Here is a 15,173-nt window from a genome sequence, read left to right as displayed (position 1 = left end):
AGGTGACATGTTAAAGATGATGAAGAAATAAATAAGACAGTCCCTGCCTTCCAATTGCACATAAAGAGAAAGAGGAGAACCTTCACGGCAGTTTTACACGATAACATGTGTACAGTGAAACGTCCCGTCTAGCTCTGGAGGAGCAGCTCTAGCAGTACAGCTGGGAGGTCCAGGAGGGAGCTTCATGTGGTATATAGAATTGGAGAATGCTTCAGGGTAGCCAGAATCCTGAGCTCATTCTCAGCACTGGTGTGAAGATTTGTGAATAGGGCAACAAAGACTCACTTTTAAAAAGCAGGACCTATTCAAGCTATTGGGTAATTATTTGGACAAGTAGTTATTGTGTTTAAAGTGACTTTAATCATTCTTATCCAAACTCCCTTAACAGCTGCTACAACTTCATGCCAAAGATAGTGTCAGAAAAGACCAACTTTGCCTGACCTGTGGTGGCGCAGTGGATAAAGTGTTGACCTGGAAATGCTGAGGTCGCTGGTTCGAAACCCTGGGCTTGCCTGGTCAAGGCACATATGGGAGTTGATGCTTCCAGCTCCTCCCCCTTCTCTCTCTCTGTCTCTCTCTCCTCTCTCTCCCTCTCTGTCTCTCTCTCCTCTTTAAAAATGAATAAATAAAAAAAAAAGAAAAAAATTAAAAAAAAAAAGAAAAGACCAACTTTTATATGTTTATGAATGCAGCATAGCTCTTACCTTTGAATTTCTCTAGCCCCTTTGAATACCTATGGTCATCATTGTCTGTAGCAGATTCACAAAAGTGGTTTTCATCCTAACCTCTGAGATCGAGTAAATAAGACTCCTTACGCTATAGTCTCCCAAGGGTAACTAAAAGAGGAGAGACAACAGAAGCACCATTGAGCTTCCTCTTCATTCTCCTGTTTATCACTGAAGCTATCCTATCATTACATACATAACAAGGAGAGTAGATAGAATACCTGCTCGGGTTCTTCGTTTTCTTCAGTGTGATGAAATTATTTTCAGTATGGTGCAAACTCATGGAGGTAAGCAAGAGGAAATTAGATCAAATGTTTTTAAGAAAAGAGGACTAAAATATATAAATTTATTTATGTAGTATATATACTGCATGTCTAACTGTTGGTCAGGAATTGTTCTAAGCGTCAAGGGTAGAATAGTGAACCAAGTTCCCACCTTCCTGGAGTTTATATTCTAGTATGCAGTGACAATGACAAAATAATAAATAGTAGAAGTGCTATGCAGAAAACTATATCAAGGCAAGCAATGGAGAGTGAGGGATAAGTGCTACTTTAGATGGAAAGATTAGTAAAGACATAAATAGGAATAAAAATGTGAATATTAACTCCACTCCAATCTAATATTCTGCTAACTCCCATAGAATCTCAGTGGGGGGTGACTCCTTACACCATCCTTGTGCTTGACCGAATCTCACCACCACATATGATTATCCAGCCTTTACTTAAATTGATGTCCATAGTGTGAAGATTACTATCTTTCTTAGATGGTTTATTTTTGTGTCCTCTAAGTTGATGAGGTTCTCTTATTGAGCAGATATCTGACTCCTGCAACTTTCATCTAACCTATATGCCTAAAATATGGCACTCCAAATTAAAAAGACTGTTTTTTCTCTTGTGTACTCCATGGTAAGGTATTGACTTCTAACTCCAGTCTGCACACTGATGGGAAAGTCTTTAGGAAGCTAGATAAAAGATAAAATATTTTATTTTATCCCATGAAACTAAATTTTAATTTCTAGTCACACATTAGTCAAACTAGAATGTGATGGCTAATGGAGAATTTAAAGAGAGAAAGGTATCATTTTCTATTCCCACCCAGTGTTCACATGAGAATTTTGCTTTGCAAGTGCCCAATGGGCTGCAGCAAGAGGAAGGCGTGAGATGGATGCCTTTAATTCGGTGGCAGTTTGGGAGGCTTGAGATTGAAAAGAGTGATGGATATGATTCAGTCCTGCCTACTCCAGGAGACAGAAGCCAAGAGGGGCAGGGATGGAGCTGCCACCAGATCGGACAACTGCTTTTGATCACTGCCTGTGAGAAGCAGGCTGGACGGGCCACTTCTTGGTGGAGGAAGGATAGCAGAAATTAAAGCCAGCTTACAATGAAGATATCATCCAAGTCATAACTTTTATTGGTATCATAGATCCTAGTTAAGATATACAACCTGGGCCACCATAAGGGACCCAGCATCTCTGTCTGAGCCTTATCTCAGACTCCTCCTAGTCTACTGCAGTCTGGGATGACCCAGGGACCTTGGCAAAAAAATTGAATGCAAAACATCTTTCCCAAAATGGCCAGACAGAGGAGCAGCAACCAGAAGTATCATCCTGAGGTCACAGGCCATTACCAAAGGAGTTCTTGAATAACCCTTTCTTGACAGATATAGTTGGATATAAGTTTATCCATGAGTATAAAATAAATAAATAAATATATGGTCCTAAATAAAAGTATATATAATATTGTGTAAGATTCCCATTTATTTTCTGATGCCATGGTTTGGAGAGCTGCATTCATGAGAAGGGGATTAACATTTTTAATATATAATTTATGCCCATATGTATATCTCATTTACCTGAACCCTGATTGAAAAAATAAAAAAAATTGGAGCATGTCCTTAAAGAAAAAGAAAAATATCTGAAAGCACTACTGTTCTAATAATACATTTAATTCAGAAATTGCCAAATACACCTATATACTTAGAATCTAAGTACAGGGGAAGACAGTTGGATTCTAATGTGGCAGAACAAAGTTAAAGTGTCATAAAAATTTCTTTATCTGCTGTTAAATATGATAAGTGCTGGCGAGGATGTGGAGAAAAGGGAACCCTCCTGCACTGCTGGTGGGAATGCAGACTGGTGCAGCCACTGTGGAAAACAGTATGGAGATTCCTCAAAAAACTAAAAATGGAACTGCCTTTTAACCTTGCCATCCCACTTTTAGGAATATATCCTAAGAATACTAAATCACTGATTTAAAGAAAGAACTGCACCCCATGTTTATGGCAGCATTGTTCACAATAGCGAAAATCTGGAAACAGCTCAAGTGTCCGTCAGTGGACGAGTGGATTAAAAAGCAATGATACATATACACAATGGAATGCTATGGGGCCATGAAAAAAGAAGGAAATATTACCTTTTGCAACAACATGGATGGACCTGGAAACTATTATGTTGAGTGAAATAAGCCAGCAGAAAAAAAAATATCATATGACCTCACTCATTTGAGGGATCCAAGGAACAATGTGAACTGAGGAACGGAATTAAACCGGAAGGGAAGGGGGGAGGGCACTGTGGGAAGGGAACAAAAGATATGTTGAGGGGAATACGGGGAAGCAGGGATGCAATCGGGGTGACACTAGAATCTATGTAAACAATAAATTAAATAAAAATATATATATAATACAATACAATAATGAATATATCTGAGAACTTGGATTAGAGGCAGGAGGAGTTATTGAATAAAATTTTCTCTTTGAATCTAAAGTCATAGGAAGCCTGAAACCATGAAAGCAAAATGATTATTTTAGCCATCTTAGTCACGTGGATTAAAGAAAACAGTTGGGGGAGAAAAGCTGGAGTCAGAGGGCACCTATTATACCCTTCATCCAAAATGCAATGCTAGGCTCCTTCTGCTCCTTACTTTTCCACCCCCACTGCCATCAAATGCCTTCTCCCCTTTATTTTCTGTGGTCTCCCATGCTATGCACTTTTTTCCTTCATCTTAATATGGAATTTCCTTGGCTTTGGATTTCTGCTGCTTCCAGCCATCTAGCTCGTGGGATAGTCACAGCCAGCCTGTGTGTTGGTCAGAAGGAAGGGGGAGGAGGGGAGGAGGAAGAGAATGGCGAGAAAGACTAGCTGATGGGAGCTGGTGAGTAGGGAGGCTGGGTCAGAGGCACGGGAAATGTTCAGCATTGGGAAGTGCAGTTTAGAGCCAGTCTCAGTTCTTACATGTGAGTCTTTTCAGACGGCAAAGGCTTGTAAAAATCCTTCAGCTTCGTTAAGAAACATTCACAGACAATTTTTCTAAACTATTTACAATTTATGTTATTACTAGAGAATATAATAAATCATATGGATCATTAAATAGCTTCAGGTCATATATCTACCAACAACTGCTCACGCATGAACCAGTAGAGGGAATGCTGATCTTGAACACTGTCTCAACTATCATTTCCTTGGGTTTTAGTAGAAATTAGGGTGACACAATATTCCAGGAAATTACCCAGTTAGAAAACACGGAAGATTCCATTTCTTTCTGTTTCTGGATTTTTAATCAAGCTATGTTTAGAGCACAGGGCTCAAGACCACTCTTTGTTATTAACCAGCCACTTAATCTTGTATAGAACTTCACACCCTGCCCCACCTCCCACCCCTGCCTCAGGCCTTACTATCCTCATCTATAAATTGACTTCTAAAATGTCTCTTTTTCTAAATATTTCTTATAATGAATGAAAACCAAGGCTCTAAGTTGAGTGTTACAACTCATTTGTGTGTAAGAGAATTTGTAAAATGCCATGTGCTCTAGATATGCCTGTTCAGGCTTCCTGTTTTAAGTTATGAGTCGCATAGGTAAATAAAAGTATGTTTTCTCATTGCAGGTAAATAGAACGTACCATTCCCTGGATGAAGTGCGTGGGAAGTCTTTAAATGCCATAGCCAACTGATATTTCAAAGAAAAAAAAATAGATGGTTTTGGAAAGTTCATGCTGTTTCTTCACTGAATTTTAGGTGAGTGTGTCTGAGACGAAGAATTTAAGATGGACATTGAACTTGCTCTTTAACGTGCTTTTCTCCTTGAATGAAAAAAAATGGGGTTAAATATTATCAATGTTTTTACTTTTTGTAAGGTGCCAGACAGTGAAAGACTTGGTTTTGTGCCTTTTGTTTATTTTTTTATATAATTATCATCAGAAACCATCTGAACTGTGAGCTGTGAAGTGTAGAGATGGCCCTGCCACCTCTTCCTGATTTCTGTTAAGCAAATACCATAATACTTCATTCTTTGCTAAAGGTCATCTAATTTTAAAAATACATTAATGCATTTAGTATCCGAGTAATAAGCCAAAATGAGACAAAACTGTGCTTAATGGCATAAACGAGAGGAAAAATTGATGATGGTAATGGCAGTTTAATCATTAGCAAGTCTGTGTGGGAGAAAAGGCTAACATTTCCAAGACTGCCCATAGGGAGAGTGTGCATAATGCTTAAAGTAAGCCATGGTTTCGGCGAGGTGCAGTTTCTAAATTGCTGTATACGATTAAGTATTCACACATGCTCACATGTGCACATTAAGCTTTGTTTTGCCTAGCCATTAAATGGATGGATAAGTATTTTTTACATCATCATACATAATTACCATTCCATGCGTCAAAAGACATGAGCCTGCAAATCGGCGCTTTACAATTAGTCTGCAATATGCCACTGACATTTCACAGCAGTTGGGGGACGAATGGAGGGAGGCAGTAGTGGTTTCACTGAGGAAATTGCGTGTCTTTCCATCTCGTCCTTGGTTCGGTTTTCACAGCGTGACTCTACTATCTACTTAAGAGAACGGTGATTTCCAGAACATCAGAATATACCTCTATTCACAATTCTAAGTAAAACACGATGCAACTGACAGAACATTGATTCTTGTCTAAATCTAACCCAAAAGACAGTGATGCTTTCTTCATACTTTGATTAACTTCAAAATGACAGTGGATAATTCTCTCATAATCTTAAGGGTGTGTAAATTTGCTTTACTGGGATTGTATGTGGAACTAAAATGGTGATTTTATTTATTTACAAGATGTTGGTTGAATTCAGTTCCCAGGCGCTAAACTTCATACCCTTTAAAAATATCAGTAAATCAATTTGTCTAGTGTAACATTACTCTGGAGGAGAAACTGAAAATGGAAAACTTATTTACTTCACTCTCTATTTTCTGATTGTCCTTGTCCTGCTCCTACTCTGCTGTTTCTCGGGGTCTGATCCCTACGGGCTGAGTACTCCAGCACCCTGACCCAGCCTCTGTTGCCTCCAGCTCGCCACAATGGCTTTAAACCTGAGCTCTAGTAATACCACCTTTTTCCTTTGTCCCTTGAGACTTGTCTTCCTGCTGCTGCTAATATTCACGCCCGGTTTAGTTTCTCCATTCTTCCATCATCTGTGTAACCATTTCCCTGGATTATATCCCATTTTAAATAATATTTAATGTTTTCTCTTTTCTTATTTAAATCCTAACCAACCAATCAGTACTCATTTCATTTCTCTCAAAATCATTGGAAGAAAGAGTGAACAGAGATCACTTGTTTCTCCCAAGGAAAATAAGTGAGTCTCAGGAAATAAATTTTGAGTTAACTGTAAAGTTGAGTTTCTTATGCTGAAAAAAAAAAATCAATATATTTAAAGCTATGCAGTGTTGTAGTGTTAATTTGCTGCTGTTACTACAATCATTGTTAATATTCCCATCTTGCTTAGCAAATTAATAAGATTTTTAAATTTTTCAGATAGGTACCAAATATGATTTTTTCTTTTTTAATGTTTACATTTCATAAACTTCTCTGTAGATGATATAAGAACCTCTTCCTAGGGCATCCCTCTCATTCCTGCATTCACACATAAACTTAGAGCTTCAGATCTATCTTGTGGATCCAACCTCTCTCTCAGTAATGGTTATTTGCTATGGAATGCCTGATGATCTGACATTTCACATTTCTTATAAGAAATACTGAGTATATTGGAAAGCCAGTGATCAGGATGCCAGTGTCTGTCTTTTCTGACAGGTTCACCAGAGTCCCAACAATCTCACTCACTCTAAAGGGCTTCCTTGGTATTAGAGCACCTTTTCACTTAATTATTTTGGCACTTTACTAGGTTATTTTAAATGTAAGTGCCTTGCTATTTTCATTTCCTTCTATTTATTTATGTAAACATTTCCCTTTTCAATCTTTTCTCAGAGGTCATTGTGACTGCTCATCTGTCTATTTTAATATATTGTGGCTACACTCAAAAGGACATGGTATTCCCTCCTACCAACAGTTTTCATCTGTTCAATCAATGTTAATGTTAAGCTGTAATGCCTAATTGACAATTCTTTAGGGGCAATGTGAAAATGCCATTATTAAAAGAATTACTTGGACCCCTTAATAACCTAAAATTAGGAGACACAAGGATGAGTAGCTTTATGGTGTGGTCTAAGATGCAGTGAATAATTGATGTTCTCAAAACATGTATCCCATAATTTGATATAGTACTGAAAATTCTAATCATTAACATTTCTCTCCAGCTTAAAGAAATAAGGCTTTATAAAGTCATGTGTTTAAAAAAATACTGTTGGGGAGAGAAATACATCCACTACTAATAGATACTACATCCCACATAAGTAAATTAACAAGGAAGGGACTCCTGAGACAGTGGTGCAAACCCTCAAATTCTGAGGGTTTGGTACACATAAGTAGTAGGAAACAACTGACATAATCTCACTGAGTTCATAATGTTGCCTGATCAATGGAAGCAACCTTTCTTAAAAGATAACTCAGGCTAAACATATCTACATGCCCTTTCAGAGGAGGGGGAAAAAGGACTGAAGGAATAGAGAGCAACATTATGAATAGAGATTTTGAATCACTGGTGCGCAAATAGTCTGGGAAAATGCTTTAATCAAAATGTAGTCGGTAGTATTCCTGAATCACAGAGTATAATGTGGGAAAAATCAAATGTGTTTAAAGGCGGAAATCATCAGTTATCTTTGTATCCCTGGAAACTAGCCCAGTGCTTGGCACACCGTATATAATTTTTAAATAAATGATTAGTGACTAAGGACAAAGGCACACAGCAACACAAATGGATGTTTACTGAGTTCCTCCTTTATATCAAAACACTGTTCTATATAAACATATACTCATTTAATTCTTAACCCCATGACATAGGTAATATTATTATTTCCTTTTTTAAGTATGAGCAAACTAGGACTCCAAAAAGATAGATAACCTTCCAAAGTTCAGTAAGATGAGGAGAAATTCAAGTCTAAACAATCTAGTTTCCTAGCCTGAACACTTAATTATTATACTGTACTGTCTCTCATGTAATATAGTCATCAAATAGTTTTAAAACACCAAGGCAATACTGTTTATTATTAACAAACTTAAGTCACTTCAGAATACACATGTAATAAGAGATAGTTCTGAAAACTTGAATAGCCTTGCTTTGAACACAGATTCCCTCTTTTCAGTGTTCCTATACTCTTCCTTTTAAAACATTGCTGCCTAACTAATTTACATTCAGGTTTCATTATTTTTTATTGATTGATTGATTGATTGATTGCAAGAGAGGGAGAGAGAGAGAGCAAGCAAGTGAGAGGGACAGATAGGGACATACAGGAAGGGAGAGAGATGAGAAACATCAACTCATAGTTGCAGCACCTTAGTTATACATTGATTGCTTTCTCATATGTGCCTTGACCATGGGGGGCCTCCAGTCGAGCAAGTAACCCCTTGCTCAAGCCAGGGACCTTGAGCTCGAGCCAGCGACTTTGGGTTTCAAGCCAGTGACCTTTGGGCTCAAGCCAGTGACCATGGGGTCAGGTCTATGATCCTATGCTTAAGCTGGTGATCTTCGGGTTTCGAACCTGGGTCCTCAGCGTCCCAAGCTGACACTCTATTTATTGCACTACTGCCTGGTCAGGCCATATTTCATTATTTTCATTCTATAATGGTTTGTTCTAAAATTAATATTTTAAATATCTTATTGTCCCTTCATGCCATTTACTTAATTGAAAAATGTGTAATCTTGAGCAGCAGGTTACTTCAACCCTCTGAACCTCAGATTCACCACCTGAAAAGATATGTCCAATTTGTTGTGAGGACAAGAAAATAATATCCATAAAACAACAAAGTAAAGCTCCTGGCACATAATAAGTGCCTAGTCAACAGTAGCCAATATGACCTAATTACCACCGCCTACTTTTATCTCCAAACCAGTGTGGGCTGCCTCATCAACTGCAGAACAAAATACGTGTCCTGTACTCCTTAGCATGTCATGCATAATACAGGCACAACAGACCTCTTGAGTCTCACTGCCTTCCTTTCTGCTCATCAGTTGACCTTTGCTAACATAGGAATGATCTGCCTTCTCTAAACCATGCTCTTTGTGCCTTTACTTTTGCTCACACTGTTTTTCTGCCTAGACTCTCCTCACATCCACACCACTCTCCAAATCCTCCTCCCCCACAAACATACATGCACTCTTCAGCGACTTGTAATATCCAGTCATTGTTACCGGTTCAGTGAAGTCACTGTTAAATCCGTCCAGAGTCAACAGTTATTAGTCCTGTCTCTGAATTCACCTAACCCTTTGGGTCATTTCTAGATCAGCTCTTATTATAAACAACAAAAAGAAAAGCAGTCTCATTCAATCACTCATGGGCTCATGTGAAAATTTTCATGTTACTCACTTGTCCTCCCTCTGAAATTTTTATCAAGGACAAGTTTTTTTTCATCTTTGAGTCTCCTGTACCAAGCTAAAAGTCATCTCCTTTTTGGTGTTGGATGAAGGATGGAGGGTCATATTTGAGATATGCTTGAGTGGTGCCAGCGTGGTGAAAGTTATAACACGTCAGCCATGACAAGCAGAAAAGAGAGTCCATTAGGGGGAAAGGACCTCACAGAGAGTCCCTGTGCCACTTTGCACCAAGCACCAAAGCAGATGCTCCACACAAACATTACCATATATAATTTTCATCAGAACCCCCCAAATTAGCTGTCATTTTTCTTCTTATTTAGATAAGAAAACTAGGGTTTCAAAACCCAAGGTAACTTGCCAATCTCATATTTCTGCTAAATGGCAGAACAAGAATGTTCAGCCATATCTTTCCACTGCAGCAAACTGACACTCAAAAAGCACTTCCAGTTTAGTCCTATAAAAATATATGTGTAAGATAATGCTAGAACTTTCTATTTAAAATATTTCCTGAGGCCCTGGCCGGTTGGCTCAGTGGTAGAGTGTTGGCCTGGCGAGGAGTCCTGGGTTCGATTCCCAGCCAGGGCACACAGGAGAAGCGCCCATCTGCTTCTCCACCCCTCCCCCTCTTCTTCCTCTCTGTCTCTCTCTTCCCCTCCTGCAGCCAAGGCTCCATTGGAGCAAAGTTGGCCCAAGCGCTGAGGATGGCTCCATGGCCTCTGCCTCAGGTGCTAGAATGGCTCTGGTCACAACAGAGCGAAGCCCCAGGTGGGCAGAGCATCGCCCCCTGGTGGGCATGCCGGGTGGATCTCGGTTGAGCGCATGCGGGAATCTGTCTGACTGCCTCTCCGTTTCCAACTTTAGAAAAATACAAAAGAAAAAAAAATAATAATAAAATATTTCCTGAGGAGTAAGCTATTTATAAGTCTACAGATCTTTTTCTCATTGGCAAATAAGTTTATGATTAGGTTGATGCTAAAATTAGCACTATTTTTGTGTAACAACAACTTAAAAGATGTAGCAATGTAGTATCTTCTGGCTCTGAGACCTATTTATACAAAAACTTTATTTACTGATGTGAGCATATGCCTAGAAATGATGATGTCTAAAACCGTAGACTAATAGAAGTTTAGGGCTCAAAGTTATTGGAGTCACCACGAGTGATGAGAGCTTAAAAGCAAGGATTCTCTCTTCCGTTTTCCTCTTTAAGAATATATATTAATGAATATTTATAAATAATTATGAAAGGGTTTGTTTAGGATACAGAATTAAAATTTTCCTAAACATAGTGATACTGTTAGCACTTCATAAGAGAGTATGTAAATGTGTTCTAAGTTTTTTAGATCACACTATACAAGTATCATGTATAAAAATAATAATATGAATAAAACTCAAAATTTTTAAAAACAACTATCTTCTGGCTTCATTTTAATTTAAAAAAAAAAAAACAGTATCCTTAGGGTAGAATTTCTTCTTTGTGTGAAAAATTCTAATGATGTCTAGGACACATTTATACCTGGAATGATCATTCATTTTGTGTTTTTTAAAATATATATTATATATCTCTTAAGTTCACTGGCTCTGTGTTAGGCACCAGTGAACCTGAGATTAATAAGATATAATTATTCTAGATAATATCCTAGTTAAATTTGCCAGAGATTAGAATTATAGAATTTCATCATCCGAAGGCAGATTTCAGAAGTCTGTCCTAGACCCTTGTCTTAGTCCATTTGGGCTGCTATAACAAAATACCAGAGACTGAGTAGCTTATAAAAGAAATTTATTTCTCAGTCTGGAGGCAGCAAGTACAAGATCAAAGTGCCAGGATGGCGTGTTCTGGTATGAGCCTTCTTCCTGGTTCATAGCTGGATCCCTCTTCACATGGCGGAAGGGGCTATGGAGCTCTCTGGGGTCTCTCTTATAAGAGCACTAATCCTATTCATAAAGGCTCACATCCATGACCTAGTCACCTTCCAGAGGCTTTACCTCCTAATACTATCACATTGGGCATTAGGATTTCAACATATGAATCTTGGGCGGGGGACACATTCATACAATAGCAACCCTAATCTTACATTTGAAGAAACTGAGGCCCAGAGAAGATAAGTACTATCCCAATAATAGCATCAAAGCCGCAATTAAGACTTATCTGAGTCTAATTACTCTCTACCATACAACAAATAAGTCAGTATTCCTATGTTCTTTTTTATTTTTTATTATTATTTTTTTTTGTATTTTTCCGAAGCTGGAAACAGGGAGAGACAGTCAGACAGACTCCCGCATGTGCCCAACCTGGATCCACCCGGCACGCCCACCAGGGGCGACGCTCTGCCCACCAGGGGGCGATGCTCTGCCCCTCCGGGGCATCGCTCTGTTGCGACCAGAGCCACTCTAGCGCCTGAGACAGAGGCCAAGGAGCCATCCCCAGCGCCCAGGCCATCTTTGCTCCAATGGAGCCTCGGCTGCGGGAGGGGAAGAGAGAGACAGAGAGGAGGGAGAGGGGGAGGGGTGGAGAAGCAAGTGGGCGCATCTCCTGTGTGCCCTGGCCGGGAATCGAACCCGGGACTTCTGCATGCCAGGCCGACGCTCTACCGCTGAGCCAACTGGCCAGAGCCAGTATTCCTATGTTCTTGATCTTACTTTACCCCAAGAGAAGTTTTGAGTCTAAGGAGAAGAGACTGAGAAAATGAGGTTGATTTTCGTTTTATTATATGTAGAAGTAAGTTTACTATTCATCAAGAACTTATTGAGAGTTAAGTAAATGCAGAACATATGGCTGAGCAAAACAATAATTGTCTTCCTGGACTGCATCCTGCTTACTGTCTTGTGTGCATGATGGTGAATATTTCATTATATGACAACCCATACTGCCCTTTCATGGGAATACCAAAATAATCCAGGCAATGACAAGCATACTATGATGCTAAAAAGGGCACCAAGGCTCTGGCCACTTGGTTCAGTGTAGAGCAGGGGTCCCCAAACTTTTTACACAGGGGGCCAGTTCACTGTCCCTCAGACTGTTGGAGGGCCGGACTGTAAAAAAAAACTATGAACAAATCCCTATGCACACTGCACATATCTTATTTTAAAGTAAAAAAAACAAAACAGAAACAAATACAATATTTAAAATAAAGAATAAGTAAATTTCAATCAACAAACTGACCAGTATTTCAATGGGAACTATGCTCCTCTCACTGACCACTAATGAAACAGGTGCCCCTTCCGGAAGTGCGGCGGGGGCTGGATAAATGGCCTCAGGGGGCCACATGTGGCCCGCGGGCCGTAGTTTGGGGACCCCTGGTGTAGAGCGTCGGCCAGGCATGTGAATGTCCCAGGTTTGATTCCTGGTCAAGGCACATAGAAGAAGCAACCATCTGCTTCTCCACCCTTCCCCCTCTCTCTTTTCTCTCTTTCTTCCCCTCCTGCAGCCAAGGCTCCAACTGGAGCAAGTTGGCCCGGGCACCGACGATGGCACCATGGCCTCTGCCTCAGGCGTTAAAATGGCTCTGGTTGCAACAGAGCAACCACCCCAGATGAGCAGAGCATCGCCCCCTAGTGGGCTTTCCAGCTGGATCCCAGTTGGCGCATGTGGGGGTCTGTCTCTCTGCTTCCCTGCTTCTCACTTAAGAAAAATACAAAAAAAATTAAATTAAATTAAATTTTTTAAAAAGGCACCAAAATTGATTTTAAAATATTCACTTCTTTTAAAAATGTAAAACTGTGTGTTCTATAAATTCTTGATATATTAAAATAAAAAGATACATATCAATGTCTTTGGTCTGCTACTATTGTATGGATAGCTTCTTAACAATACAAAAGTGAAAAAGAATTTTTAGAAGAATGAGTATATAAACATATGTACACTGCTGTGTCTACCTTTGAGTAAGATATGGTATACAGTATTAAAAAAAATAATAAATTCATTAATATTCCTAGGTATGTCCCTGACTTGTTAAGTTGTCTCTTGTTGGTTAGTGGCCCTTTTATTTCCCCAGAAGAGTTTGAATAATGTTATTTATCTTATGTAAGTATTATTTTTTAAAACTTTGAACAACAAAAGAATCAATGGAGCAATATTTTCCTGTCAAAAATTAAGGATTGTGGTGGGTTTACAAAAGTTAATAATAATGAGCTTTAGTGTTAATGTGCTCATATGAGTGACAGTTTATTGTTTTAGCTTGTATTTTAATCATCAATTGACTTTTGTAACTTTTTTTTACTTTTAAAACTAGACTTTTAAATCTGTATAGTTCATTTTAGCAAAATTTTAAACCTTGAATATGATGGTTTCAAAGCAGAGAAATAATGTACCTCCCTATTCTGTTAATTCCTAACAATTCTATAACAATGGGCTAGACATTTTACAGTGATTGTGTGTGTTTATAATATGCCTTCAGACTCAGATAAATGCATCTATTTTTTTCTATCAACTCTAGTTGAATAGATAAGTAAGGTGGCTGTCTTTTTCTAAAAAGAGGTTTTTATTATTATTCCATTCCTTCCTAATATATACATAAACCCCAGTATCACAAGGTTTCCCTTCTGAAGTTGAATTTCTTCCTAGGTTAGTAGCATTTATAGAAGGCACATTTGGAGAGAGAAAAAAAAAAAAGCCTTACTACATTCAGATAAGGCTACATTCTTCCCGTTCAGCCACCACAAATGAGACTCTCATGACTTCAGTCGACTAGACCCCCATTATAAACTGCCACAGATTCAGGCCCCCTGAGTTCACATACCTCCTCCATGGCCAAGGGTGCCATCCTGAGGAAGAGAAAGCATGCCACTACTGGGATCCCTGGCACGTTTCCACAGCACCTTGAATTCTCTTTGGCAAGAAACATTTGCAGACATTAAGCACAATGGTTAACTTACCCTAATATTAAAACTTTGTCATTCTCTCTTGGATTCTTCCTTCTTACAGTACAAGGAGTGAAAGGGCCTAAGAAGCAGAGCTTGTGAATCAGTCAGAGCTCAGTTCTGAAAAGGAATTTCTCTACCTGATAAAAATGACTCTGACATTTTCCATGTCATCCAGCTGTAGGCTGTGTGTGTAGGGTTGTCACCTGTAAGCACAAAAGCTATTCAATAAAATTATTAATCCATTTTCTAAAAGATGCTTAAGACCTTCATATTTGGTCTTACCTAATAACAAAGATAATAGTCTAGTTTAGTTCATGATTGCCTTCTCATTAAAATACTCAATTCCTTTCATACTCACACATTAAGTTCATGCTTAATGTATACTAGCTGCAATAAGCTATGGTTGCCTAGTAACCAGTAGAGGTGAGTCTATGAGTCTGAAGAGCATCAGTGAATAACTAAAATATTGACATTAGTTGCAGCTGGGTGACCCAAGCCTTAATTCTTCCCTAACCATCCCAGACATTTCTAATGGGCTGGTGAAACACTAGCTTTCTCAGAAATAGCTCATTACATCATAAAAATAATGTCCTTCCCTGGGCCCTAATAGGGGTTCAGAGAATGACCGGAGAAGCAAAGGGACTGGACCCTAACATCTTTGATATAATTTTTACAGGATACAGAACAAAGAGTTTTCTAGGACTTAGGCTCCCAAACAACTTTTCCCAAATGTTTATGATTCTGATTGTTCAATGGTTTTAGGAAAATATTACAGCATTTACTTCATTCTTCGGTAGTATAATCTTTTTCAAGTTGAGTTTTTAAGGAATCTGAGACACTTCTCTCCCTTTGAAAAACCATTGTTT

The 15,173-nt window shown here is 38.8% G+C and overlaps 1 protein-coding gene across 14 annotated transcripts in view; it reads left to right on the top strand.

Moving 5' to 3' along the window:
* The window catches only part of DTNA (dystrobrevin alpha), a 372,686-nt gene that overhangs the window by 155,229 nt on the left and 202,284 nt on the right, over nucleotides 1-15,173 (top strand). For all 14 annotated transcript variants that reach the window (XM_066352951.1, XM_066352959.1, XM_066352958.1 and 11 more), the window contains exon 2: nucleotides 4,605-4,734. The gene's annotated coding sequence lies outside the window, so the exon portion shown is untranslated. The remainder of the gene's footprint in view (nucleotides 1-4,604; nucleotides 4,735-15,173) is intronic.

The sequence above is a fragment of the Saccopteryx leptura genome, chromosome 11 (genome assembly GCF_036850995.1).
Source record: "Saccopteryx leptura isolate mSacLep1 chromosome 11, mSacLep1_pri_phased_curated, whole genome shotgun sequence".
In the NCBI taxonomy this organism is placed as follows: Eukaryota; Metazoa; Chordata; class Mammalia; order Chiroptera; family Emballonuridae; genus Saccopteryx; species Saccopteryx leptura.
This window is presented reverse-complemented; position numbering and strand designations above follow the sequence as displayed.